Source organism: Triticum dicoccoides, chromosome 7B, assembly GCF_002162155.2.
Source record: "Triticum dicoccoides isolate Atlit2015 ecotype Zavitan chromosome 7B, WEW_v2.0, whole genome shotgun sequence".
In the NCBI taxonomy this organism is placed as follows: Eukaryota; Viridiplantae; Streptophyta; class Magnoliopsida; order Poales; family Poaceae; genus Triticum; species Triticum dicoccoides.
Genome location: NC_041393.1, coordinates 488,012,761 through 488,018,020, shown reverse-complemented (window position 1 = coordinate 488,018,020; position 5,260 = coordinate 488,012,761).

Genomic DNA, 5,260 nt, shown 5'->3' with positions numbered 1-5,260 from the left:
GAAAACAATTGGACACTTCCTGAACCAACTCCTAAGCCAACTCCGAAGAAAAGAGGTGTTCTATTTCTCAGTACCGAAGATATGCAAGAGGCAAAGAAATCTATGAAAGAAAAAGGTATTAAAGCTGAAGATGTTAAGAATTTACCTCCTGTTGAAGAAATACATGGCCTTAATATACCACCTATTGAATAAATACATGGTCTTGATAACCCGACACAGGTAGTAAAGGTAAATTCTCTCTATAGATATGATAAAGTTGAAATCCCGTCTACTAAGTTTGCTAGCCAATGCTTGGATGAATTTGATGACTTTATGGCTAAACAAGAAAACTTCAATGCTTATGCTGGTAGACAATTGAAAAGTAGTGCTTATATGATTGGATACTTGAGTGATTATATGTCTAGAGTTAAAGGTGAACTTAAACTCATTAGTAAACATACTTCTATGGTTACCACTCAAGTAGAACAAGTGCTTAAAGCACAAAATGATTTGCTCAATGAATTGAATAATAATAAACATGACTTTGTTGTTAGAGTAGCAACTAGAATGGGTAAAATGACTCAGGAACCTCTGTATCCTCAGGGCCACCCTAAGTGAATTGAGCAAGATTCTCAGAGAAATACTGTAGATGCACCTAGCCCTTCTAAAAAGAAGAAGAAGAAGAATAAAAATGATAGGACTTTGCATGTTTCTAGCGAACCTGTTGTAGACACACCTGAGAATCCCAATGATATTTCTATTTCTGATGTTGAAATACAATCTGGTGATGAACATGAACCTAGTGATAATGTTAATGATGATGTTCATGTTGATGCTCAACCTAGCAATAATAATGATGTGGAGATTGAACCTACTGTTGATCTTGATAACCCATAATCAAAGAATCAACATTATGATAAGAGAGACTTTGTTGCTAGGAAGCATGGTAAAGAAAGATAACCATGGGTTCAGAAACCCATGCCTTTTCCTCCCAAACCATCCAAGAAAATGCAAGATGAGGATTTTGAGCGCTTTGCTGAAATGATTGACCTATCTTTTTGCGTATGCGTTTAACTGATATGCTTAAAGTGAATCCTTATGCTAAGTACCTGAAAGATATTGTTACAAATAAAAGGAAAATACCGGAAGCTAAAATTTCCACCATGCTGGCTAATTATACTTTTAAGGGTGGAATACCTAAGAAACTTGGAGATCCAGGAGTACCAACTATACCATGGTCCATTAAAAGAAACTATGTTAAAACTGCTTTATGTGATCTTGGAGCCTGTGTTAGTGTTATGCCTCTCTCTTTATATCGTAGACTTGAATTGAATAAGTTGACACCTACTAAAATATCTTCGCAAATGGCTGATAAATCCACTGCTATACCTATCGGTATTTGTGAGGATGTGCCTGTTGTGGTCGCAAACGTTACTATCTTAACGGACTTTGTTATTCTTGATATTCCCGAGGAAGATAGTATGTCGATTATCCTTGGTAGACCCTTTTTGAATACTGCAGGGGCTGTTATTGATTACAACAAAGGCAATGCCACTTTTCATGTTAATGGTAATGAGCATACGGTACACTTTCCAAGGAAACAACCTCAAGTTCACAGTATCAATTCTATTGGAAAAATTCCATCAATTATTATTGGAGGTTTTGAATTTCCTCTTCCTATTGTCAAGAAGAAATATGATATTCGTATTATTGGGGATGTACATATCCCTGTTGAGGTAACCTAGTGTTATTCGAAATTTCTTCGGTTCCATGTTATTCGGAATGAGTTTGTTAACAAGACTTGATCAACCTTGTTAGTGGATTCCTTTTGATAAGCATGAGATGGATGAAGTTAGAAAGCACAACCTTATGTACCCTCCTTTTACTTTCTATTATTTAGATTTAATAAAGCAAAAATAGTATTTTCAGCCCGTTTTCTGAATTATCCATGCAATAAAAAATACCCCGAAAATAAAAGTTCTCCAAATGCCCTGAAAATGAAATATGATTTTTTCTAGAATATTTGAGATTATTTGGCACTGAGAACACAGCAGGGGGAGCCAGCACCTGGCCACGGGGGTCCAGGGCGCGCCCACTGCCTCGTGGGCCCACGGTGGGCCCCCTCCACTTATTCCTGCACCCACACACTTCTTCTTCCTCCCAAAAAAATCACTATCCATCTCAAGCACGAGTTCTAGCTCATCTTGCTGCCATTTTCGATCTCCTTGCTCAAAGCTCCATTCACAAAACTGCTTTGGGGGATTGTTCTTTGGTATGCGACTCCTCCAATGGTCCAATTACTTTTTGTTAGTGCTTTATTCATTGCAATTTTTTACTGCCTAGGTGACCCTATTCTTGAGCTTGCATGTCAAATTTATATGGTCCCAAGTAGTTCAAATGCACCTAGGCACTTGTGGGAGTAGTTGCTATCAATTTTGTTGAGTTTGGTTCACTCTTATTTTGAGTTACTAAAAATTTCAGAAATTTTCAGAAAATGATGAAGAGATTTTTGAGGGGCTCTTCTAGCCAAAGCTCGAAGGATAAACAAATTAAGGAGAATAAAAAGCCCAAGTATAATCTCCCTCGCATCACGGAAGTTCGGCCGTGTGAATGGCCTTGTGATGACTTCTTGAGAGCAGCCGGGATTCATGATGATTTTTATTCTTTGGCTGATGATGCAGGCCTCACCGACTTCCTCCACGACCAGCTCGAACAGTATCTCTTACTCACTAATACTTTCGTGCAAAAATTTTACTTTCATGCTAAGAAATCCCCACCTTCAATGGAGTTCCATTTATATGATGAGGTTAGGGAAATGTTACTATGTGATTTTTGTGCGGTTTGGAAGATACCCTTTGAGGGCAGCATAGAGGAACCACATCGTAAGGATGTGGATGGATTTATTGATATGATTACTGTAGGGGAAACGAGGAAGGTTTCCGATGCAAGAATTACTAGCATACACTTTCCTATTCTACGTTACTTTGCAATATTTGCTAGTAGATGCCTAATTGGTCGCGGGAACTGTGGAAACCTTAGTGTTCCTGATATTGTTATTTTGTGACATGCTTTATTTCGTGATAACACTGTTAGTTTAGGCGCTATTGTTGCTAAATGATTAAGTCGGAACCGTACGAAAGGCCCCATCTTTGGAGGCATCTATGCTTCACGCCTTGCTAAACACTTTAGGATACCTATTAGGCATTATGAGAAAGAGGAAAAGTTGTTGCCCCATACTTTTCTAGATTATAAGAGTATGGTAGCACATGAGTTTATTGTCAAAAATGATGAGAAGATGCTCAAGTATAATTTGAGATTTCATAAAACTCACAGTGAGACTATTATCTTGCCTGCACCCTCTTTGTCTGACTTATCTTCAGGCACGTACCTCGTCTTGCCGGAGGCCGTTTACGCATACCGGGGCCAGACACCAGCTCCACAGCCTGAGCCGGAACCACCACTTGACCCTTATCGACCGTCCTTTTATCAGTGGGATCCGGAGGAGATCGCCAGCCAGTGGTACTCGGATGACACTCCTCAGTACACCGGAGGAAGTAGCTCTGATCCATGGGTATAGACCAACTTAGCCCAAAAGCCTAAGCTTGGGGGAGTATGTATTTCTCACCGACATTACATTCATGTTCACACACTCATGCTAGTTGTCGGTGCTCATACTTTTTCATTGTACTATCCATGCTAGTTTATTTTATTTTTCTCACTTTCTTCCTGTGTGTTTGAATAACCTTAAGAAAAACAAAAAAAAATAGTTGTAGCTTTTAGCTAGTTTACTTTCCATGCTTGTAGTAGAATAATTAAAAGAAAATCCAAAAATATTTCTCGTTCTTCTTTTGCTTGTTGGGAGCTTTCCCGTGTAAATAGTTTTATTTCTTTTCTTTTCTATGGGGGTCGAGAGGAGAAGACCATGATGAAAATGTTGAGTGGCTCTCATATGCATTATTGTTGATTTAACCAAGAGCCCATATTACCTTGTCTTCTCCCTTGAATTGAATTCTTGCATATTCCAGCTTAGTCCAATGCACGTGCACTATTATTATTATCCGCATTGTTCGGTCGTGCAAGTGAAAGGCAATAATGACGATATATGATGAACTGATTGAGATGAGAGAAGCTGGTATGAACTCGATCTCTCTTGTTTTTGTAAATATGATTAGTTCATCATTCCTGATTCAGCTTATTATGAATAAACATGTTTGCGATGACAATTAGAGATTATAATTGCTTATGCCATGCTTAATTAGCCAGGAGTTTATAATAGTTTACCTTGCGTGCCAACATGCTATTAAAATGGTTGTGATGTGGTATGATAGGGTGGTATCCTCCTTTGGATGATTCGAGTGGCTTGACTTGGCACATGTTCACACATGTAGTTGAAACAAAATTAACATAGCCTTCACGATATATATGTTCATGGTGGATTATATCCTACTCATGCTTGCACTCAGTGTTGATTAATTTTAATGCATGTCCATGATTGTTGTCGCTATCTAGTTGGTCGCTTCCCAGTCTCTTTCTAGCCTTCACTTGTACTAAGCGGGAATACTGCTTGTGCATCCAAAATCCAAAAACCCCAAAGTTATTCCATACGAGTCCACCATACCTTCCTATATGCGGTATCTACCTGCCGTTCCAAGTAAATTTGTATGTGCCAAACTCCAAACCTTCAAATGAAATTCTGTTTTGTATGCTCGAACAGCTCATGTATCAACTAGGGTTGTCTGTAGCTTCCATGCTAGGCGGGTTATTCTCAAGAGGAGTGGACTCCGCTCCTCACTCATGAGAAAATGGCTGGTAACCGGGATGCCCAGTCCCATGCTCAAATCAAATCAAAATAATTGCAAACAAAACTCCCCAGGAATGCTGTTAGTTGGAGGCACCCGTTGTTTCGGGGAAGCCATGGATTGGTGATTGTTGGTGGAGGGGGAGTATAAACTTTACCATTCTGTTTGGGAACCGCCTATAATGTGTGTAGCATGGAAGATATCGATTTCTCTTAGTTGTTATGTTCACAATGAAAGTATACCGCTCAAAATATTATTTATCTCTATTTCAAAATCGAGCTCTGGCACCTCTACAAATCCCTGCTTCCCTCTGCGAAGGGCCTATCTATTTACTTTTATGTTGAGTCATCACCCTCTTATTAAAAAGCACCCGCTGGAGAGCACAGCTGTCATTTGCATGCATTACTATTAGTTTATATTGAGTATGACAATGACTGGATCTCTTTTACCATGAATTACAATGTTTAGTCAGTCCTTGATCT